Source organism: Xyrauchen texanus, chromosome 11 (assembly GCF_025860055.1).
Source record: "Xyrauchen texanus isolate HMW12.3.18 chromosome 11, RBS_HiC_50CHRs, whole genome shotgun sequence".
Lineage (NCBI taxonomy): Eukaryota > Metazoa > Chordata > Actinopteri > Cypriniformes > Catostomidae > Xyrauchen > Xyrauchen texanus.
Window position 1 is genome coordinate 16,104,715 of NC_068286.1, and position 26,206 is coordinate 16,130,920.

Consider the following 26,206-nt stretch of genomic DNA (forward strand, 5'->3'; position numbering starts at 1 on the left):
TTCACGACCCCACCTCTTTTGTTACTATATTTAAGTATTTCGTTTGTACGAAATAAATATTATGAAGTTGTGTAGACTTATTCTTTTGTGTCATTTAATATGATTATTAATTAAATATTATTTGGCACTGTAGCATCGCTACACACCACCTACCATCACTTTGCGCTGATAATTTTGCATGAATACATCACTTCTAGTCGGCCAGTCACATGTGGTCTAGTTGCATGACTTTAAATATTTTAACACAGATAAGGCTCAAATCGGATCAGAAAATGTTGCATCAGGAGATGATCAAAACCTCACGCAACCCCTGTGCAACTCTCCATTGGAAATTAATGACTTAATGTCTATCATCTGTCAGTTGCAGTGGAAAGTGGATTAAGGCCATAAGGCGAGACCCAGACCAAGATTTTAAGTGTTGAGGTCAGGCCAAGACACTGAGTAACGTGACCCAGATCCAGACCAAGACCATGTTTATATGGTCTCAAGAGGTCTTGAGACCAAGTTCACAAGATCAAGGCTCCAATTCTGCCTGCAAGACCACTGAACATTGAAGAACATTGGCTGCCAATTTCCAATTTCTCCCATTAATTCTAATAGAATTGGCCCGTCTCTGCTAAACAGTCTCTGTTTAGAAGATAAATGTTCATGGAACAATTACATCACTTGACATCACCAACAAAAAGTCCTTAAAATAGTCTTTTAAAAAAAACATTGCTCTGCAATCTGCTTAACCAATGCAATTTCTTGTTTTTTTTCTCTTGTTAGGCGGGCCAAACCAAAGGTGATCGTGGGCCAACTTTGGCCTGCTGGCCCTGGTTTGGGCATCTCTGGTGTAAAGTCACCATTATGGTGATTTGTCTTTGGTGAAGTTTGGTTTTGTTCAATCCTTGTAATTTTTCCTTGCATATATGTGAATATGCACAGCTGAAGTTCAGCTTGGTGTACACTTCTTTGGGGAATCAAGTTTAATACCTGATCTGTTATAATTTTCTTTCGAGCCAAGTAAATTAGGTAGAAATAGTGACATACATGTTAATTTGAAACAAAATACTATTGGCACATCACATCATTCTTATGTTTTCACCAAGGACTCTTATGTTGAAAGTTTGAGGAGACTCTTATTTTGAAGTTATGTTATGTCTGTCTTACTGGCCATTGCCCTAATTGTCTCCCAGGTGTTACTCATCTTCTTGTTAGCCCATATGTACAAATACCCTCTTGTTCTTTGTTCCTGGTCGGTTCTTGTTTGTATGTGATGCAATATTAGCAACATACTGCGGTGGAGTTTGTGGTGCCTTCCTTTTATAAATGGTTACCTTCCTTGTTGTATCCTCTTCTTTTGTTTAACAATTAAAGTTCTGCATTTGGATCCTCACTCACTCATCTTTTCCCTTCACAAACCCTGACAGAAGAACCGACCTACATTATGGATCCAGCAGAACATATCCAGAAGTGTCCACTCCTGCAGCTGAGTACTGTATTTTCTTGTTTTTTTGGAATCTGGCTGCTCCGTTGCACTGGCATGAGAGATCCCTCAGGTCCATGTTTTGGATGGGACTTAATGGCCCTGTGAGGAAGCTGGTTCCTTTTGTACTGTAATAGTATCTTCAGGATTTTCTCACTGAAATCATAAGGGCTGACATTCTGCTCTCAGCTCCTGTGGTCCCGGAGACCCCCTTGACGGAGGCTCCTCTGCTCTGGTGATCCTGGAGTCTCCCTTGATGGATGTCCCCCTGCTCCAAGCTCTGGTGGCCCTTATGCTCCGCCCACTGCACCATTTTTTTTTTTCTGAGCCAGGGGGTTCTGTCATGTCATCCTTATGTTTCCCTCAAGGACTCTTATGTTTGTCTTCCTGTCCATTGCCCTAATTGTGTCCCTGTTGTTACTTGTCGTATTGTTCTTTGTTCCTGGTCAGTTCTTATTTTTATGTGATGCGTTATTGTGTTACTTTCTTCTTCGAAAGTTTACTTTCCTTGTTGTATTCTCTTTTGTTAACAATTAAAGTTCTGTGTTTGTGTCCTTACTCTCTAGTCTCTTCCCTTCTCAAACCCTGACTATTAGTTGCTAAATCTTGTTGTGTGTACATAGAGTCGAGCAGTTACATTTATGTTTATCTAACAAAGGTTTCTAGTTGTGCTTGCATAAAATGAAAAGTTGAATACATTTATTTAAAGTGTATCTAAGTAAACCCAACACATAGGCCTTTTTTTTTTTTTTTTTGCTGTTGAGATCCACTGCTATAATCCACTGCAGTAAATGATGGATGGACGGATATATAGACAACCTGATGACTTCATAAAGTGTTTCTCAATATCGCTCATGTCTGAGTTTTGTGCTGATTTGAGGTACTCTACTGTATTAGTAGCATCCACACAATCACACAACAGGTTAATATCCACAAATTGGAAACTAAATGACACACAACTGCAAATTAAACAAGAAAACTGAGGAAATTTTGTATCCTGAATAGATTGAAACTTGCAGTTACAGATTTAGACTTTTAAAAAAATTCTACAGCATTTTTCATTATGTAACTCACTCGGCATGAGGAGGTAGAGGAGCTGATTCTCCACGGCGCGGAACGCTGAACGGTATCATCTCCAGCATTCCCTTACGAAATGTGTGCTGGAACTCAGGATTATCACTCATCAGGAATTCTCGCACATGCTGACTGACCGGAATCTCTTCGCGTGGAAATATTTAATCGTCGCATTAACTTGAAAACTAGTTTGGACAATATTGAGAAACATTGTAGCAGAATCTGTGTGTTTCTGTAAATGTGTGTTTGAAAGACGTCACTGAATATAAAAACAATTAGCCTTCATAGATTTATCGGAAGATTAAGGCTAAAACCCCAGACCCATTTTCACGTCCAAGTAATTTATCGGAGCAAAACCAAATAACAATGTAGGTTAGCCTACCGTATGTACAGTAGCTTACCTTGCAAAACTATTTAGCTCCTTACAAATCCTACATATTTACACTCAGAATATTTCTATTTTTAAGATGCATTTCAATTATTTGACAAATTTCCATCAAACTGAATTGAGTAATCTTTAACAATCTGCTGTCTATTTTTTATTTTTCAATGAAAGACTACTAAAGTAAGGTAGATTTTCATTTAATATAAGGCTATATGTTTATGATGATGTTGCTGATCAAATGTATTTATTTTTCCCAAGAAAATGACTTGCCTTTATAGTACACTTGACAGTACATATTAAAATCACAGCAAAATAGTCCTTTATTTAATGTTTTTTTTCCTGCGTTGTGCATTATTTAACAAGTCTGCACATAACAAAATATTTGACAAATTTCTCAACTATCGTGCAAATGGGGAACTTAAGCAACGGAGGAACCATAACAAGTTAAGAGTAATAAAGTCAAAGAAAATGTGTCAATGCCCTACATTTAAATGCTCCAGGTAATTACTTATGTAAATATGGTTATAAAATGTTATACGATTTTGTTTTTTTTGCCAGTGTTACAACACTGCCTCTTGCTACTACAACATTGAAATTACTTATAGCAACATTATTTTAAACATTGCTATTGTAAAACAGGTCACAAAAAAGATCCTGCTTTAAAAATTCAACAGCCCTAATGTTTGTTTGTTTGCACTCTGCATTTATAAGGCAGAACAAATGTGACAAAGCTTTGGATGGCTACATACGTGGTGTGTGTGATCTGTATTCTTGGTTATGTTGTCCCATTGTTGCACATGACGATGCATGAGATGGGTTAAGATTTGGCTGTTGTCCTGCCTGGTTCCCTCCAGCCACCAAAAGCTTTCTCCAGGTAGAGGGCAGTGGCCAAAGAGAGGCCATCCTGTAGTTTTCCAGCCACAATTTGTACTCCCAGAGGCACACCTTCTGCACTCAACCCTAATGGACACTGGGTTACTGGTAAACCCAAGACATTAAAGATACCTGCAACAAAGAACAGAGAAAGATGAATTTCATGGATCACTTGATGTCACCTGATGTATGCAGTATTAAACTTACGAATGTTTATTTGCAAAGAAGTCAGTACATAATTAGGAACATGCTTTTGTGGCAATGTATTGTTTCAGACTTGATAATGTCACTTTTATTAGTTTGTATTGGTATTCTTAAAGGAATAGTTCACCCAAAACTGAAAATTTGCTGATAATTGACATAATTTCTTTCTTCATCAAAACAGAATTTAAGGTTTTCAGGATTTCATTTCAGGCCTCCTCCTTTAAACAATGCAATTGAATGAATGACTGTAAAATTGATTTTTGACAGCCCAAAATGCTTATTTAGGTTGCATCAAAATAATCCACACGACTCCATTCGACAAATAAAGTTCTTCTAAACCAAAACGATTGATTATTATTAGAAACAAAACAATACTTATATACTTTTTAACTACAAATGTTCACTTCCGTAAATCTCTGTGACGTGCGCTCGTGAGAGGGATGATGCAAGTTCGTTGGTATGGTCACGCGTCACGTGGAGGAGGCAGGAAGTGCGTTAGTGGAGCTGCCGCCTATGTAGAGAGTTCCAAATCGCTCTCTTATGAGACAAAATTTCAGTAAGGATGCTGCCATAGAAGACAGCTGCCTATGTAGGCCAGAGACAGCGAAGCAGCTCACTAAGTTTTGGAACAGGCCCAGTATGTTAGTCTTATTCAACATTCAATTTCATTGCATCTTTTTTCCATACAATGAGAGTGAATTCTGCCTAATATCTCCTTTTGTGTTCCATTGAAAAAAAGATATGAGACTGCTTAGCTGATGACAGAATTGTCCTTTGAGGTAAACTGTTCCTTTAAAGGGATAGTTCACCCAAAAATTTAAATTCTCATGATTTACTCCTGCCATCCCAGATGTGAATGACTTTCTTCTGCATAACACACATTAAGGTTTTTAGAAGAATATTTCAGCTCTGTAGGCCCTTACAATGCATGTGAAAGGGTGGCAAAATTTTGAAGCTCCAAAATCCACATAAAGGGAGCATAAAAGTAATCCATATGATACCCATTTAAATTCATGTGTTCAGACACGATATGATAGGGTGAGAAAGAAGTCAATATTTAAGTCATAAAGACATGGATTTAAGAGTCATCTGGAGTACTTTTATTGCCCTTATGTGGATTTTGGAGCTTCAAAAAGGTTTGACACCCATTCACTTGCATTCTGAGGACTTGCAGATCTGAGATATTCCTCTAAAAGTATTTCTTTGTGTTCTGCAGATGAAAGAAAGTCATACACATATTGGATGGCATGAGGGAGAAAATGATGAGATCGCTAGTGGAACGCTAATTTTTGGAAAAAAATTGACAACATGAAATGTTAGCAGATATACACGTTTAAAGTTTGCAGTCTTTCTTTTATGGAAAAACAAACAAAAAATATTGATGACTCTGATCTTGCACGCACTCCTTTTATCCAATAGAATGGTATGAAAGTGTCTCATGGCTGTGACGTAAACTAAAGGCTATAGAATATCCGCCCTGTAAACATAGGAAAAAAAACTGCACTTGCCATTTCATGTGGTCTTTACATTTGCAAGCTTTCCTGGAGACAATAAAATGCTGGTGTCAGTTAAAGATAACGGCATGCCTACCAGTGTAAGCGAAGTTGAAAGGTGTGAAAATTGGGTGGTGGTGTTTGGGAGCAATGTGGGGATGAGTAGGGTATAGCAGCACTCGTCTGTGCCCAATAACTTCTCCAATTCCTGTTGCAGACTGTCCTTCTGCTGTACAATGAATGGGGATGGATGGGAACTCTGGATTAGCTCAGCTATAGCCAGACCTGAGAGAGACAGCAAGAGAATGGCTAATGGATAAACTATTGTACACTATTGTCCAAGCATATTTACATTTGTATGTTCATACACTGTAAACTATACTGTAAACAGCACCAAAAAACATCTTGGCAGAGTCTTTGGGCTTTCATCAAAATGTGAAAAATATAGGGGATGAGAGACAGAGGGATTCAACAATTGTAAACCAGTCACATAAAGAGATAGGTCACCCAAAAATGAAAATTCTATCATCATTTACTCACCATCATGTTGTTCCAAACCTGTATGACTTTCTTTCTTATGTGGACCACAAAAGGAGATATAAGGCAGAATGGCCACTTACTTTAAATATATGGAAAAGGATACAATGAAAGTCAATAGTGACAGAGACTAAAGTTCTACTTAAAATTCAAATTGTCTTATCATTTTCTCACCATCATGCAGTCCCAGATGTGTATAACTGTCTTTTGCTGAACACAAACGTATACTTTTAGAAGAATATTTCAGCTCTGTAGGTCCCCACAATGGAAGTGAATGTAACCAGAAATTGGAAGCTCCAAAATGCACATAAAGGCAGCATAAATGTAATCCATAAGGCTCCAGTGGTTAAATCTATATCTTCAGAAGCAATATGATAGGTGCAGGTAAGAAACAGATCAATATATACACACACAAGTATTTTTTTTAATATACATTTTCCTTCTTGCCCAGAAGGTGGCAATATGAATGAAGAATGCAAAGCACCAAAAACAAAATTAGAATAATGTAAAAGTGAAAGTGGAGATCGATAGTAAAAAAAGGACTCAAATATTGATGTTTCTCACCCTCACTTATCATATCACTTCTGAAGATATTTATTTAACCACTGGTGTTGTATGTATTACTTTTATGGTGCCTTTATGTACTTTTGGCGCTTCAAAATGCTGTTACACATTCACTTGCATTGTGAGGACCTACAGAGTTGAGATATTGTTCTAAAAATCTTTGTTTCTATTAAGCAGAAGAAAGAAAGTCATACACATTTTGGATGGCATGAGGGTGAGTAAATGATGAGATAATTTTCATTTTTGGGTGAACTATCCCTTTAACATCTCCTTTATATTCCATGAAAGAATGTAAGTCAGATGGGTTTGAAAAAAGGTGAGGGTGAGTAAATTAGGGCAGAATTTTCTTTTTTGGGTGAAATATCCCTTTAACTAGCTCTTTAAAACATACCTATTGCTGCCATGGTGTGAGAAGAGAACCCTAGCAGACCACTTCAACAGCTCCCAGATTGGCCACACTTTCTTTCCACCTTCACTCATTAGCTCAGCAAAGGCGGTGGGAGGCTGAGTTAAAAAAAAAAAAAAAACTTGAGAAAACGATTTGATAAAATAAATGCTTTTTCCATACTAAAATAAATAAATAAATAAAATATTTTTGATGAACCAGTAAGACTAGCTTAATTATAATATGCAAAACAAACACCTTTCCATCCTTGTCAGGTGAAGACATCATAGTTCCCCAGATCTGAAAGGAGTATTTGAGCTGAGGGATGATCAGCTCTTGAACTTTGACACCAAGGTCTGCCTCTAAACGTTTAACCACCTAAAAACAAAAACCCATCATCACATGAATAACAACTGAAGCAGATCCACAAACACACACCAACTTACCATCCTCTGTGCCTGGAGCAGTTGTGCATCCACTGGGGAGACCAAAGGAGAGCCTCCATTGTGGGGAACAGAAAAGAACCTCAGCTTTTTCAAATCTACTTCAGCAGAGAGAGACAATCTACAGAGAGTAAAAGACAGAGAGAGAGAGATAATTTAAAGTTGACTTTGAAATGGTGGTTTTATTAAAGCAGCGATGAATGCCAGCACATTCATTGCTACCCCCATAAAACAGACATAAGCTGAAAGGAAAAACAGTTAAACAACTTTGCAAAAACATGCCATGTAAAAGGAGGATCAGATCGCTTTTCTGTGTTACGGTTATGTAAGGCTCATATATTTGAGCAATATTGTGTGATGAGCTGATTTATCTAGTCATTTTGTAAACAATGTAGTATATTACTTATGTGCACTAGGTCCTCCCATGATGCTTAGCATGGGAATCAGGTCTTCAGTGTAACGGCACATGGGCCCTGTGCATAGAAATCCCATTTGCTGTCCAGAGGCTGGAGGGTACTGCCCATCATTACTGACGATACCTGAATGCACGCAGAAAATCAAATGTAGTTTGTATTCCTCATGACCTTACAGGAATAGTTCACCCCCAAAAAAGGAAAACATAATACATTCACCCTTATGTTGTGCCAAACCCATAAGACTTTCGTTCCAATGTGGAACATAAAAGATAACATTTTAATGAATGCTTCGGTTCATATTCTCAATACAATGGTAGTTGATAGGGACTTACTAAAATAGAACCCAAAAGTACAGTATTTTAAAGTGTCATACTTTAGCACACAATCCACTGTGAACAAGCTTCTCTCACAGTTTTCATGAACACACAACAGACATCAGGATTTCACTGAAACATTATTTAAATGTCAGGGTTTTTTTTTTACCAAATTTGTATGCCTTCAGAAAACAGTGACACACACACACACAAGTCTCATGGACTACAATTTAGGATAATTTAGTTCCGAATAGGACAGAAAGTCATATGGGTTTAGTTCACCCACAAATTCTCTCATCATTTACTCACCCTCCTGCCATACCATATGTGAATGACTTTCTTTCTTCTGCAGAACGCTAACAAAGATTTTCAGAAGAATATTTCAGCTCTCTAGGTCCAGACAATACATGTGCATGGTGACCAAAATTTCCAATAAGAAAACAAAGGCACCATAAAAGTAATCCATACGACTCCAGTGGTTTACTCAATGTCTTCTGAAGTGATCCAATCAGTTTTGGGTGAGAACAGACCAAAATGTAATTCCTTTTTCACTATAAATCTTGACATAAGTCTCCTTGGCGATCATGATTTCAAGCTTGATTACACTTCCTAGTGCTAACTAGCACTCTGCTCATGTGTCAAGTACTAGAAAGTGTAATCAAGCTTAAAATTATGATAGTACCTAGAGACTGCAACAGCAAGATGTATAGTGGGAAAAAGAATAACATTTTGGTCTGTTCTCACCCAAAGCTGATTGGATCGCTTAAGAGGAGATGGATTAAACCAATGGAGTCTTATTGATAACTTTTATGGTGCCTTTATGTACTTTTTGGGGCTTCAAAGATTTGGTCACCATTCACTTGCATTGTGAGGACCTACAGGACTGAAATATTCTTCTGAAATAATATAAGTCTTTGTTTGTGTTCTGCAGAAGAATGAGTCATAAACATCTGGGATGGTATAAGGGTGAATAAATGAAAGAATTTTCATTTTTGGATGAACTATTTTTTAACACAAGAACTACCAAGGCAGTCATTTTGACCGTTTTTACATTTTGCAATGTAATAACTTTGTTGAAATAAAACCCATATAACCATAGAACCATGACTTTTCTTAAATGTGTGTATATTTTATTCTAACATTGTTATTTTATTAAAATGACAAAACACAAAAGGAGTTCTGAGTATTTCTATCTTGAATGGCCATAACGGTAATTCTGACGGCACGCATTTCACCGTTTGCTACTTTTTCCCGTCGTTGAAGATGCACGTCACTGTTGCTTTGCAACTATTTTTAAAGCAAGAAAAAATATCAGCAAGAAAGAGACTGACTGCCACAGAGGCTTTAGCCTTGCTTCAGTGCCTTGACAATGGTGAGTCTGATGGATGAGCAGGTTCAGGTAGTGATGTCTCTTGGTCTCTTGTCAGTTCATCTGACACTGACTCTTGAGAGTGATTCAGAGATTATGCCGGTTCGTAAAAAAAGCCAGATGGACACCTTCAATTTGACAACAGCTGTCATTCCATTTGTTCCAGGTATGTTAGGCTGAGGAAGACTATAGTCTGTTCTCAATAAAAAGCCTACTTCAATGTTATGACGAAATATCCTCTGTTATTATTATTACCTTGTTAATATTATGCTAGTGTTATAGTATAGCCTAATGCATAAAGGCAAATTTTACTCCTGATATTTCAAGCTAATTGGCTAATTATTACAAGCTAATTAAGCTAGAATTTTTTGGTGACCATGCAAAATCCTGAATCATCAGCTGTGCCAACCACAAGACACTGGGTGAAGAAGCTGTCTCACTAATTCCACCTTCAACAGAGAGGCATGAAACGGTGAAAGATGATACTGTGTGGACTGTTATACAGTGGGGTGAAAATAGAGGAAGGCAACAAAGTCAAAATGTCATGAAAGAAGCTGCAGGCCCCACAGCGCACACAAAGCACAACATTGAAGATGCCCTCACCGCTTTTCTTTGTTTGGTTGATGATGGCATGTTGACGCATATCAGGGACTGCACCATTGCTGAGGCATACAGAGTCAAGAAGGACAGCTCATGGGATATGACAGTCGATGAGCTAAAGGCCTTGATTGCTCTCGTCTACATTCGTAGCGCGCAAGGTGAAAAAAGCATGATCTTGGTAAAAAGGAGACCAGACACACACCTGCAAGAGATCAAGTTTGCCCTGGTGACCGAGGTTTGGGAGAAATTCTTCCAAAACAGCATCGCTTGCTACAAGCCCGGTGCTGACATAACTGTTGATGAGCAGCTCTTCACAACAAAAGCAAGGTTCAGTTTCATCCAGTATATAGCAAGCAAACCCGATAAATTTGGTATAAAGTTCCGGCTTGGTGCTGACGTCGATACTAAATATATGGTGAACGGTGCGCCATATCTGGGCAAAGACGAGACACGGAGGCCAGGTCAGCGACTCGGAGACAGTGTGGTGCTGAAAATGGTTGAGCCTTACCTGGGGAAGGGGAGGAACATCACCACTTACAACTTTTTTACTTCCCTTGAACTGGCCAAGGCACTAAATTCCAAGAAAAACAGCCTCATTGGCAAAGTGAATAAGAGCAGACGAGAGCTACCCACATGCGTAAAGGAGCAAAGGGTTCTGTTCACCATGAAGGTGCTGAGAAGTGACAATGCAATGCTCACAGCCTATCAGTGCAAAAGAAGGAAAAACATATGCATTCTCAGCACTGTCCACACAGCCGTTGTCATCACAAGTGGCCAAAAGGCTGTCACATACTACAGAACCAAGTTCGGAGTAGATGTGCTAGATCAAATGGCGAAGAAATACTCTATGAAAGCACCCACACTTAGATGGCCAGTGGCTGTGTTTTATAATATCATTGACCTGGCTGCGATAAATGCTTCCATCCTGTTCAAGAAATGCACAAATGGGAGAAAGTCACAGGAGGAACTTCATAATGCGAATGGCAAATTAACTTCGCTACGGCCATATGAGAGCAAAAGCTACACAGCTGATGGTGCAAGGACCCAAGCAGGAGCAGCTGCAGATGGAGAGAAGGCAGTGCCAAGTGTTGAGAAACAGCAAGAAAAACAAATCAAAGGACACTTGTGACAAATGCAACAAGGTAGTGTGTTGGAGCTGCACATGGAAGGTAGAGATTACCAGTGTTGACTGGGAGTAATCGATCTACAAGCGTCAGTGAATGATGTGCAGTGTTTGCCCCCAAAACAACCAGATGCCTTGTTCAAGTGAGCCCACTTTTAGGAGAATTCATTCAGAATTATTTTACAGCATATTATTTTCATTATAGTTTTACAGAATTATATTTTTGCTCACTGTAAAACAAATATTGCTTTCTAAATCAGTTTGTTTTCCTGCAGTTTAGCAAATGTTCATATTCTTTATTAACTGTTTTGACCATTTTGGGTTAGGCCTATATGTGTTTCATACATGTCCAAGGTTTTTACTATGCATTGAAATAAATATTGTTGATGTTTTTATAAGTTATTGTATCCTAATATTTGTTTTAATTTTACAAATAAAATAATACAATATAAATAATCAAATTTGTATCTGTAATTAGCTACAATAGCAGGTTGTGGTTGTCGATTAACTAATACATTTTCATTCAATAGAATTTAAATTTCGTGTCCTGGTGTTTATTATTAATATAACAGATTCATTTATTTGTGGATTTTGATTCTAGTGGTAGCTGCATAGGATTGTTTCCGATTCGTGTTGTCCAAACATTTCCAGTAACTCCAGAGCGTTGTAAAGTCCAAAAGTCAAAATGAATTGGAAAAAAATAGATGTAATCGTTTTTATCTAACGAAATATTCTGCCTCAATCCATTTGTTGGCGTTTAGACTTTCAAAAACATTTTCACTGCGGAGAAAAAACTTGCCGGACACAGAGCCAGGCACGCACCTGCCAGGGCAGTCTAGCAGCTAATATACAGGTGCTGGTTATATAATTAGAATATCATCAAAAAGTTGATTTATTTCAGTAATTCCATTCAAAAAGTGAAACTTGGATATTATATTCATTCATTACACACAGACTGATATATTTCAAATGTTTATTTCATTTAATTGTGATGATTAAAACTGACAACTAATGAAAATCCCAAATTCAGTATCTCCGAAAATTAGAATATTACTTAAGACCAATACAAAAAAAGGATTTTTAGAAATGTTGGCCAATTGAAAAGTATGAGCATGTACAGCACTCAATACTTAGCTGGGGCTGCTTTTGCCTGAATTACTGCAGCAATGCGGCGTGGCATGGAGTCGATCAGTCTGTGGCACTGCTCGGGTGTTATGAGAGCCCAGGTTGCTCTGATAGTGGCCTTCAGCTCTTCTGCTTTGTTGGGTCTGGCGTATCGCATCTTCCTCTTCACAATACCCCATAGATTTTCTATAGGGTTAAGGTCAGGCGAGTTTGCTGGCCAATTAAGAACAGGGATACCATGGTCCTTAAACCAGGTACTGGTAGCTTTGGCACTGTGTGCAGGTGCCAAGTCCTGTTGGAAAATGAAATCTGCATCTCCATAAAGTTGGTCAGCAGCAGGAAGCATGAAGTGCTCTAAAACTTCCTGGTAGACGGCTGCGTTGACCTTGGACCTCAGAAAACACAGTGGACCAACACCAGCAGATGACATGGCACCCCAAACCATCACTGACTGTGGAAACTTTACACTCGACTTCAAGCAACGTGGATTCTGTGCCTCTCCTCTCTTCCTCCAGACTCTGGGACCTTGATTTCCAAAGGAAATGCAAAATGTACTTTCATCAGAGAACATAACTTTGGACCACTCAGCAGCAGTCCAGTCCTTTTTGTCTTTAGCCCAGGCGAGACGCTTCTGACCCTGTGTCTTGTGGCTTGACACAAGGAATGCGATAGCTGAAACCCATGTCTTGCATACGTCTGTGCGTGGTGGTTCTTGAAGCACTGACTCCAGCTGCAGTCCACTCTTTGTGAATCTCCCCCACATTTTTGAATGGGTTTTGTTTCACAATTCTCTCCAGGGTGCGGTTATCCCTATTGCTTGTACACTTTTTTTCTACCACATATTTTCCTTCCCTTCGCCTCTCTATTAATGTGCTTGGACATAGAGCTCTGTGAACAGCCAGCCTCTTTAGCAATGACCTTTTGTGTCTTGCCCTCCTTGTGCAAGGTGTCAATGGTCGTCTTTTGGACAGCTGTCAAGTCAGCAGTCTTCCCCATGATTGTGTAGTCTACAGAACTAGACTGAGAGACCATTTAAAGGCCTTTGCAGGTGTTTTGAGTTAATTAGCTGATTAGAGTGTGGCACCCGGTGTCTTCAATATTGAACCTTTTCACAATATTCAAATTTTCTGAGATACTGATTTTGGGGTTTTTCCATTAGTTGTCAGTTATAATCATCAAAATTGAAAGGAATGAACACTTGAAATATATCAGTCTGTGTGGAATGTATACATTATCCAACTGAATGTAATTACTGAAATAAATAAACTTTTTGATGATATTCTAATTATATGACCAAAAAAATCTGACGACAGACATTAGAGGCTTCATTCTAAAACCTCAATAGAAGCTTCGCATGTAAATATGACATGAAAAAAATGACATTGGTACAGTCTAGTATGAACGGTCAGAATGACCACTATGGCCATTCGCTTTATTTTTCTTTCCATTTTGGGTAAACTATACCTTTAAGCAACTTTACAACATCAAGTATACAGAGAATCTACTTACTGCCTTGGTCAAATATATCACACAGTTAGTAAACCAACTCTTCTTACCTACTGATGGCTTGTGTCCAAAGATGCCATTGACAAAGCAAGGAATGCGGATACTACCCCCAATATCTGACCCGATTCCAATCACAGAGGCACCAGCACCCAATATACTGCCCTCACCTCCTGCAAGTAAGAGCAAGTAATTCTCAATTTGAACTTATAAAACTGTAAACTAATAAAAACAATATTTCCAAGAAAACATGTTTTGTTTGAAAAATCTAAATAAGAGAAAGGAAAAAGAAGAAGAAATACTTGGAATATTTCTTAACAAATGTCCATGTTTTTATTTTAGATGTCAGAAGTGCATATTTGATGCTATAAATGGATCAGAAACACTAAGCTAAACTCCTAAAAGTGTTGTGTAAAACAGTTGTCAATTTTACAGTTACAGAATAAGAGTGAGTGCAGCTTGGACTTTAATATCAGAGAGTGTGTGTGTGTGTGTGTGTGTGTGTGTGTGTGTGTAACAATGACCTGAGCTGCCCCCGGCAATTCTGTCTAGGTCATAGGGGTTGTTAGTGATGCCATAGAGGTGGTTGTGAGACTCGAGCCACATGCAGAGCTCACTACAGTTAGTCACACCCAGTGGAATCGCTCCTGCCCTCTTCAACAGTGTCACAGATGGAGCATCAACACCTGAAACTACATCTCTTCTGGTCAACAACCCTGTCGAGTTTGGCATGCCTGGAAGGAAGGAAAATTAAAGTGTCATCCTACAGACATGGATTATTAGAAAGAACCCAATAACAAAATGTCACTTTGGTCCATTTCTAGTTTAGCTTTGAAGCTAAATATATATATATGTATATGTGTGTGTGTGTGTGTGTGTTTTCCATGGAAGAAAAAGACTAAGCCTACATTTTTTATGTGAATACCTGCAAAATGTTAATTATTATTATATATTTTATTTTATCAACTTTTATGAGTAAACGAATAGGGGTGTAACGATTCATCTATCCAACAACCAACAACCATCAATTTTATCGATACAGACATTTATTTTATTTTTACTCTCATGTCAGCCACGTCCGTACGCATTTCTGTCAGGCGATGAAGTAACCTTTACATTCATTTGACTTTATGAGCCCTAAATATGCTTTTCGTTTGGGACACGATGTGCGTTGGGTCTTTGAAGTCAGATAGTGATCTGCTATCCGAGCGGCATGCGCTGCGCATGAGTCAACCGGGTGCTCCTTGAAATGCGAGTTCTCATGACAAAGTCAAGGCTTATGGAAAGGCATATGGGTCAAAATTCACGTGTTTTGTATCGCCGTATTTTATGGAATGATATTCCGGACATTATTCAAAAGGAATTGCAAATTGTATTTGCAATTGCGTTTTCAATTTGTGGACGCATAAAATGTGACATAATCCAAACGCAATTGCAAATCGCGCATTACGGTTTGCATTTTCGTTTAAGCGAACACACAGTGACCAAATGGATTTCAAATGGAAAAGCAAAGTCCGTTTGCAACTGTGTTTCCCATATCTTACGAGTTTTGGCCCTGTCATATTTAAATAGCAATTTCAATTACCACGTCTGCTTTTTCACTTTCTCAGCGTCGCGTATGTAGCCAGCCAAAACTCAAATGGAATACTATTTTTTTTTATTTATTTATTTTTTTATTGCAATATTAACAAACAGAACAAGACGATACATACAAGAAATATAAACAATCTTTCAAAACAAAAGAGAAATTATGGTTCAGAATACATTAAGAGAGGAAATGTGAAAGAAATTTAAATATATTCAACAATAGTCTAAAAAGAAAAGAGAGTAAGAGAAGAAAGAAAAAAAAAGAAGAAGAGGGCACAAAACAAAAAAACATTAAGAGAGAATATTAAACATGGCACTAATTCTGGATGTTTTCATTGCTTTCTTGTTAACAGAAGTTGAAATTGTATTTAAATACATCTTCAATTCTTCTTTGAAAAAGCTAAAGTGGGGTTTCCTTTTCATATATTTACATTTATGGATATGAAACTTTCCAATATATAAAAGAAGGTTTATACAAAAACATGCATTAATTAGATTCTTGTCTTTAACATAAAATCCAAAAAGAATGTGTCTATATGATAAAGAAACGTTACATAAAACCTTTTGGACAATCAGAGCATCAATATTGTTCCAGAAAGACTGAGTAAAAAGACATTCCCAAAACAAATGATCAACAGTTTCAGAGGAGGCTTCACAAAAAGAGCAGGAAGTATCAATATCATTTCTAAATTTCTTTAAAAAAGTATTTAACTGGATAAAATCTATGAATAATTTTATAGGATATTTCTTTAACTTTATTAGTTAGAAAGAATTTCTGAGGAAGTGACCAAACGTATGACCATTTAATATCATCAAAAAGTTTATTCCAATAAGAAATGGAGGAAGGAATTGAAGTAACAGGGTCCAAAAATAATGACCTAATTTTATAATTGGATTTATGTATTGAAAAACAAATAGAACCAACCACAGTAGATTCAGGGCTAGGGGGAGAAACATAAGTCACTGTAGCACTATTATTGTTTCTAAACAGCATACAGATTTCCAAAGAGATGGCCTTGAAAACTATATTAAATTCTTTACTAAATACTGGGAATTGGTATCCTGAAACAAAATCGGAATAATTAAATAAATTACCTTCACTATCAAATAGCTGGTTTACTAATATCACCCCATTATTGAACCAGTTTTCAAGAAATAAAGAGTTCCTCTTATGAAGAATATTACAGTTGTTCCAAATTAAAAAATTGTGTGGCGAGAAATTATGCTTGTAAATAAGTTTCCAAGCCATAAGCATCTGCTGATGATAATTGGAAAGTTTGACAGGAAGTTTACTAATTGAATAATTGCACATTAAAAGAAAACGTATACCTCCTAATTTAGAAAACAATATATCTTGGGATTATACTCCAACTAGAAGATTGATTGTGAAGGAAACGTTTAAGCCAATTAATTTTTAAGGTATTGTTAAGAGAATCAAAATCAATGAAATTTAAGCCACCTTTATTATAAGAATTCAAAATAACTGATTTTCTAATACTCAAATGGAATACTAATTCATCAATACTAACCATTTCCGATGCCTTACACAGAAACCTGTCAATCAGGGTCAAGGGTGGGATTATGCTATGGGGCGTGTTTGTCTTGGGAAGTGACGTCACTCACAGTCGACGGTCAAGAGGTGATGCCCTGAACAGACGCCGGTTTATCAAATCAAATCAAATCAAATCAAATCACTTTATTGTCACACTACCATGTACACAAGTGCAACAGTAGGTGAAATTCTTGTGTGCAGTTCCGAGCAACATAGCAGTCATGACAGTGACGAGACATATACCAATTACAGTAAACAACATACACAAAACAATTTACAAATCAAATGTACACATACTTACACAACACAATAATTATATACAATGTACAGTAAACAATACACACAATATACAATACAATAAGTAGGAGTATATGAAATATATATATATATATGAAGTAGTATATTGAGGAGAATATGTTGACAGTCCAGTGTGAGATTATAGATGAATAAAGTGCAGTGCTAATTATTGATCCTGATAGACTGTGAGTGATGTCACTTCCCAAGACAAACACGCCCCATAGCATAATCCCACCCTTGACCCTGATTGACAGGTTTCTGTGTACGGCATCGGAAATGGAAATACTAAGGGAATTAGTATTCCATTGTTTTGGCTGGCTACATACACGATGCTGAGAAAGTGAAAAAACAGACGTGGTAATTGAAATTTCTATTTAAATATGACAGGGCCAAAACTCGTAAGATATGGGAAACACAGTTGCAAACGGACTTTGCTTTTCCATTTGAAATCTGGCAGTCACTGTGCGTTCGCTTAAACGAAAACGCAAACCGTAATGCGCGATTTGCAATTGCGTTTGGATTATGTCACATTTTATGCGTCCACAAATTGAAAACGCAATTGCAAATACAATTTGCAATTCCTTTTGAATAATGTCCGGAATATCATTCCATAGTATTTAGCTTCGAAACGTTGTTTTCTAAACGCAGTAAGGCGTTAAGTAAACTGCGTTAGATAAACGCTGTAAGCTGTCACGCCTTAAGTTAATTTTAGCGACTCACATAACTTAATTATTTATATATATTGCCCATTCACTTTTTCTATTTTCATGGGGGCTGACATAATATCACACGATCAGGCGAGTACTACTCACGGTTTCTTTGTAATTACACTTTTGGTTGCAGAATAAATTAATAATTGTAATTTTTACGATTGTGAATACAGTTTCTCTACAATGGCATCAGTAACCAAAAAATAATGCTTTGGCATGATGCTGCATTTACGCTAATACTGTATTAAGTTAAAGACCACTGTTGTATCACCCAGGACAAAATACAAATAAAGCCATGTACACCTCTGCAGATCAAGTTTTACATGATGCAGAAATTATGTATTAAAGTGTGTGGTCAATGAACTATCACTATATAATATAACCACAACTACCTTAAACATCTTTTGACTAAAGATAATTATAGAAATATAGAAAAGATAATATAGAAAGAAATATATACTGTATTGTAGAATATCTGTCATCTGAGTTACAGAACAATCACAAGAAGACATCAGCCTATGTATCCACTACAAATCAGCAATGGTCGATGTCCAGGACTGTCAGAGCAGCAGATTAAACTTTTAAATAAACAATCTTCCTAAGATTTCAATGTGAATCTGACAATATCTCATTTGCATAATAGCAAGGAAAGTTGACAAACTGGCCAACCGCACTTATGTCTGTAAGTAGTTAATAGGTCTAATTCTGTAATATTAGCAACACACACACACACACACACACACACACACACACACACACACACACACACACACACACACACACACACACACACACCACAAACGTGAATACCAATTTGCAAATTAAAGTTAGTAAATAGGGTCTTGGTTAGCGAATATCCAGCTTAGTTAGCCAAAAATCGGCTGCAGTCATTTAATGTGCGTTTTCAATGTGTAACAATGGTTCTCGTTGCCGTTAATGATTTTAATCCTCCGACTTGCCATAGATCCCTCAAACGCGATAGATGAGGAGTTATGTACAAGCAAATTAATGGGCTAATTAAGTTATGTGAGGCGCTAAAATAACATGCCTTAACTTAGCGCGTGACAGTGTACGGCATTTAGAAAACAGCATTTCAAAGCTTAATACGGCAATACAAAACATGAGAATCTTGACCCTTATGGCTTTCCATAAAGGCAGAGCGGCTCACATCGACATCATTGCACATGCAACCCATTTGAATTTTACATGAGGATATGCTATTTTAGGAGAAGTTGTGAAACCATGTGAAACATCTTGACAGTAACGAGGGGAAGAAAAACACCTGCTCAGCTCCAGCATCAGTTATAAAACTTTACACAAAAACACATTTACTAACATTTATCCCAGTTAAGAGTAATATCATTTTTCATTACAACTGTGGAAGTTGTAGCAAAGAAAACCACAGATAGCTGGAAACAAGTCATGGGTAAGTACCTTGAATTGGACTAAACTGAAAAATAAACTAATCAAACGATTGATGATCACTTGTGTGTGACGTAATTTTTTTATTATCTGTATAATTTTTTATTTTATTTTTAAATCTGAAGTACCTTATTTTGTTGTGGATACTAAAATTGCACTTTTCAGAGAGCTCAATAAAATATTAAAATTTTATTTTGGTTGCATATGAGGGCAAAAATGTTTAAATTTATGGTGTAAAATAGGCACATAATATCGGTATATCGATCGCAGGGCCCTGAATCGAATAAAATTGAAATCACATCTCTGCAGACTTTGAAGTATAGGCAAATATCGGATTGCAGGCCAAGAGAATAGATATAAGATCGTATTGTAATGAAAAACCTGATTTACACCTCTAAGATTCACGTGATCACATAGTAGTCAGGATGTTACTGATGAAAAAAACAGCACCATCCCTATTTTAAAAAAAGTAATTTTTGATCAAATCTAGACAGGCTGAAAAGAACTGAAAAGAAACTTGTCAAGTGATTTCATGGGGTTTGTAGATGCAGTGTCAACAAAAACAAAATGCAGACAAATTGACAGAAAAATGCACAACATATTTGAAATCTGGTCACTGATACCCTGCAGGGCAAATGCCTCTTTAACAGTGATGGGCACTCCAAGCAGAGGTAGTCTGTCCTCCAACACGTCCTCTCCTCCCGTCTCCTCCTCTATTAGTTTATCCACCTGTGCAGCCTCCTGAAGCGCTGCGGAAAACCTGATAAAGTGAGAGAGAATGACCATGTTTAGATGGACACCAGAAAGCAGTTTAACTTGTGGAAATAACAAACATTAGATAAATGGAAGACTTCCCTATTTTATTCTCTGTTACTTTGCTTTATTTCAAGATATTCCTGATAGTGGTCGACCGATGTAGGTTTTTTTAATGGCCGATGCCGATATCCAGAGTGTAGGGTGGCTGATAGACCGATACAATGCCGATATATCACACAATTTAATATAGTAAATAACAAACATTAAAAACATTTGTAATTTATTTGCACATAAAGAAATGGTTAATATATAAGAAAGAAGGAAATAACAGTACATGCAATAGTCCAGCAAACATGGCATGTCCACATTAGCGATCACATTTACTCAAATACAAAATACAGAATCAAACCAATTTTACATACAGTGCATTATGAATAAGACATTTACTTATAGCACAAGTGAAGCGCTTTTACTTGCTACCTAATCAGTTAATCGCTTAATTGACATCGGTTTTGAATGAACGGAACTCCGAAAAGTTTGAAAAGCACCGCTGTATACAGCATTTTCCTGGTTTCAGACGCAGCCTTAAATTTGCACTCATGTTCGTGCAGGTCAAGTGTGAGCCTCAATCTCCTGACAGTTTAAACGTCCTGGATCGCCTTTTTGGATTGTCACAGGTCAGACCGTCATGATTTGTGAATGAGATGAACTTTTGATCTTGAAGTTTTGCTTGTGGCTGATAGAATACACGCTTCAGAGGAAGATATTAAATGAACGCTCGACAGGAAGAAAACGCAGGATTTTTGTGAGGTTCGTTTAAACGAGGTATCTGCATATTTGAAAACAGTATATAATACAAGTTTTATTGGTATTTGCCTTTTATCATTAGAAAATAAAGTTAAAGGTGACAGGGAACTGCCGAGGAGTGACTGATAGCATACCTGCTTCAGAGGAAAATAAATGAGCGGGTTTGATATGCGGACTGATTAAATTAGACTTTGTTGCACACCGGTCTATTGTAGTAACATGATGGCACGCAACATAACGAACAGTGACTGTCGTTTACATGTCTCAGTTGCTTCACATGCAAGCAGGTGATTTTTGGCCAAACGGGAAAATGTATGGGGTTGTCTATGTCCATATCGCATCCCCCATTGGCATATCGCAGCACCATTCTGCAGCCCTCTTCAGCCAGTCGCGGCCTGTTTGGCATAACATGGTGGCCTGTTTCAGCTTATCGCCCCGTTTCGTGCCCGGCACACAGGGAAAAGTCCCGTTTCTCACAATGGTCAATCCGGTCCTGCATAAAACTCAGGGATTCCCCCTATGCATGAGGACATATACATGAACGTGAGGAACAGTCGATATTTTACCTTTGGTGCATAAATGTATATAGTTTATAGTGCATGTTCTTATCCCACTGTACTCTCAGAAATGTTGAATTCTTTCTGCTGTGTTGACTTGTTGTTGGGCTCCATCCTATGACATTTGATATCCGGTCTGTTCACGCACATGTGCACTCCTCAAAAACCTGTAAGAACAGCGCATATGCGTTTACATGGCCACATAATACACGTTCTCCGGGAGAAACCCTAGTGTGTTAAACTGCTTTCTCTCAATCCCTTAAGCACCGTAAAGGAATCAGCGTTCTTGTTTACGTGATGCTGCAAAACACCAATCTGGAATAAACCGTTTTCTTAAGTGCATGTTAATGTGGTCAATGTGTTTTCAGGATAAATAGTGTAAAATGTATGATGATTTCACATCTGCACTCACTCAACTGTCCTTGACCATGGCATTGATAAGTGGGTTGACTTCCTGAATCCGGTCAATATAGGCCTGGACAACTTCAACACTAGTTACCTAGAGACAAATTAGATTGCATAATGTGGAATAAATTACTACAGCCCAAATATCTATACAATATATATATATATATATATATATATATATATATATATATATATATATATATATATATATATATATATATATTAAAGAATTTAAAATGCAGTAAAAGAAAAACATTAATTCGTTAACATAAAAATATATATTTAACAAGGCAATACATTGTAAATAATATTATAAAAATTGCTTTTAGATGTAAAAAGTATGATTTTACAGCATTGTTAACTATCAAAATGTATATTACAGAATACATGTACAGAAAAATACTGTTACAATTACAGTGAAAAACAATAATCGTACATTCCCAGGAGTCCCTGTGTCCCCCACAATTCATTATACTGTATTTTATGGAAATAGTTACGTTTCTTCTTATTTTTAATATCAGATATGTACATTGAGGTGTTTTGCATTATATTTCATGTAGTTTAGTTAATTTGTATGGAATTAATTTAGTGTCATGATGTTTTGTGTGACTGACACTGCCTCTACCAGAATTTATGTTAATATAAGGGCCATTATTGATTAACTTTTTGTCATCATGTGGCTTTTTGTAGTTACTACAGTGATTAACAATACATTTTGAAGTGAAAAGCAGACATTTGAGGTTCCAGAAATTTAGTATATCAAGTTAATTTGCACTGAATAAAATAAATTGAATTTAACCGTATAATATACAGGCATCAAAGTTACATCCAATCAAATCACTGTTATATATATATATATATATATATATATATATATATATATATATATATATATATATATATATATACACATACATGCATACATAAACAGTGATTTTATTGGTTACTACATGGACCAAAGAGAAATTAATAACACAGTTAGCCCCCTAAAACAATGACCATATTTATTTCATAAGTGCTGCTGACCAGAGGTTAAATTGGGCCGGAGCGCACAGGAGCGCAGCTCCGCTAACTCAGGTCCACAACACACCCTGCCGGAGCTCAGCTCCGTCTCCTTCAGCACCAAATATTGTTATTCCACTTGAATTATTTTTCATCTCCTGACTCCTGACAAATACATGGCATATGAGACTGAATAATTAGCAAGACTACACAGAGACACCCAGGCTACATGGAATTATCAGACGTCATAAATGCATTAATCGCTGGTTCAGCACCCCGCCCACAACCATCAAGGGAAAACTGCCTAAGCGTAACAGCGACGTTACCATGGAAACCCGCTAACGCTAGAGCGATCGAATATATCCTGTTCCTGTCTGTAACGTTATCTCAGCGCTTCTCAACTGGTTTTTACTTCAGGACAGATTTTATACTGGACATCAAGTGTCGACCTGCCATAGATTAAACATAACCTGTATTTAATGTGTCCTGAGTTGCATTTCCTTTTATGTTGCATAGGTTTGTTCATGGTTTTTCAGTACATGAGCATGCATCAAGTGACATTATTTTTGTTGTTGATGTCAAAATCTACAGAAACTGTACTTATATGGGCCCATTATTATCCCATTTGTTACCTAATATTACATTTTTATACACAGAAGGAAAGGCTGGTTAGGTCAGTGTTAGTCTTAAATAATAGTAATAATAATAAATTAATGTATTTATGAAAAAATCATACTAGCTTAAACACATCTTGAAATTTAAACTGCCACTGTTGATGTCTACATTCTATCTTTAGATTATTTCATATGAAACTGAAACATTTTGTCAAAATATAACAGTTACATTTACTCATGTAAAATCCTGAAACAAATTTGTAAAGGTGATGGTGTGTAATATTTTAATATTGTGTAATAGTTCATATTTTTTACTATTTTGGTTAAGGGACCACATCAGGTTTTAAGTAGTGCATGGGGTTCCACATTGTATTGCTTTTGAGATACAATGTGCTGCATTTATTTGTTTTTTGTAACTTTTAAGCCCAGAAATAGTTGTGTACTCAATTTTCTGAAGTGTATCTGTGAGACTATTCTGCAATTGCCTGAAGAATTGTATTGCTCTACAAAGATAGATAGGCCTACTTTTCTATCAGGCATTACAAAACTCAATAAAGGCAGAGATTATACATTTATTTTGCCAACTCTACTTCCCTGTTCATTTATTATTCAGTTTGAATAATAATTTAAAAAAAATGCGAAGGGACTTCAACGTTTCTAAATTGCACAAATAAAAAATACATTTACATATTCGTCTCTGGCTTGCAATATTTTCAAACATGTTCATTTCATACATTTTCCGAGGGTGAAATCCATTGCCTGCCTGTTAACATTCAAGATAAAAAATAATAATAAAATAAGTGAATTGTAAAGTATATGTCTTTGTTTGAATATCTACTCAACCCTAACTTACACATTAATACTGGAAAAAGAGCCCCTTTGGTGTAAAAACACATTAAGTCATTTTACGGCGGGATTTAGAATGATGACCATTCACCGTAAATTAGGGCTCCCCCTCCCAACAGAAGCCAATTTAACCACTGCTGCTGACCTTTGAACAGCCTAAACTCAGGAATCACTCTGAGCTTGTGCTAATACGTTTCCCAGCATGATCACGCACATATTACGTCGGCTCACAAACTGTAATATAATAAAATGTACAGTGTGGTAAAAATGAAACTATTTGTTTCAGAGAAACAACTACAACTCCCATCATTCCTTCCTGTTCACCGTGTCGCATAGTTTCCAAGAAGGGTGTGAAATACAAACTCTGTCGCACCAAAATTCGAAGAGTAACTAACACGCCATAACAGTTGTGTTTTCATTATCAGAGATCAGCCTTAAGAGTTTTTGTTTGCATCTTACTTCTTTCCGACGAATCTTTCGGGCAAGCTGCATCGCTGAGAGCAGCAGGAGTGGGTTACTGATGGGAGGGAGTTGGGAAGCCCCTGCATGTCGTGGATGGGGTGCAAATAACTTAAAAGCGGCGAACAGCATCCACACAACAGCTTGAAGCAGGCGGCCCAAGGACCTCTCGAACCGGGACAAAGCCATAGTCCGTGAGCAGCAATGACACCACTGCGCAGGTTAAAAGAGAATTGGCTCTTCGCTGTCCTCAGCATGCAGAGCGGTGTAACTGAATCACTAAAAAGGAAATAATTCTCAAATTCTTCCCGCACGTATATTTTAACGGATTTAAGCATGTCACGTGATAATGGGCAGTCACATGAAGGTTCACAACTGAATCGTCTAACTGCCAGTGAGCCGTTCCAAGACATTGCTGGGGTGTTCACTATCGTTCACTGTCTAGTCACTATTTAATTCGTTGCTTGCTTACGTAAATCTCTCTGGCCGCTGCAGTGTGCAGGATACATGAATGCTTAAAGCATGGTGTGACTTTTATGCCATCTTTAGTGCACAAGGGACACACTCCTCACACACGCACGCTACCTTGATTTTTAGAGGGGGTGAATCATCTTCATGCACACTACTCAACTGGGTCGTGAAGAAAGTTGCAGGCGTGGCTTTAGATGTCATAAGGACAATGCTTTAAAATTACGTCATTTAGCGCATCGCTGCTCGGACATCATTCATTTATTGAATACATTTATGATTTTGTGAATTGTCAAAGCCTTTTAATGTCTGTTTGGTTTATTATACCGTTTTTTGTATCTTATATATTTTTGTATACTTGACCCTGGCCCTTTTATTTTTATTTTATTATTATTATTATTTATTTAATTTTATTTGTTCAAGTTTTGTAACTGTTGTTCAAGCAATAAAAAAATAAATAAATAAAAAATAAATAAAAAAAAAACCTGTTAAAATAAATGATATAACTTTGTAACTTAATTTTACATTACAGTGGAAAGATGTTCTTTTAGGTATTATTGTAAACTCCAAAGATAAACAAACCCACACTTATTTTATATATATTTTGTATTTTAATGGCTAAATTTCAAATTCATAAATGTAGGCCTACATTTTCAGGGAAAAAACTTTTAAAAATGAAGTGAAGCATTATATTGAGTCAATATTGCCCTCGAAGAAACAAAAAGCTATTCGAGTTTTACAGGCATGTACACTTTTTAAAATATTCTTATAATATTATTTACACTTCCCCTAGCATTTGAAATGTTGTATTGTATTTGTATTGTTTGTTTTGATATTTTCTTCAA

The 26,206-nt window shown here is 36.9% G+C and overlaps 1 pseudogene; it reads right to left on the reverse strand.

Annotated features, from left to right (window-relative positions):
- Positions 1-3,252: 3,252 nt before the first annotated feature.
- On the reverse strand, positions 3,253-25,242 carry LOC127651904 (fatty-acid amide hydrolase 2-A-like; annotated as a pseudogene).
- Between the last annotated feature and the right edge of the window lie 964 nt (positions 25,243-26,206).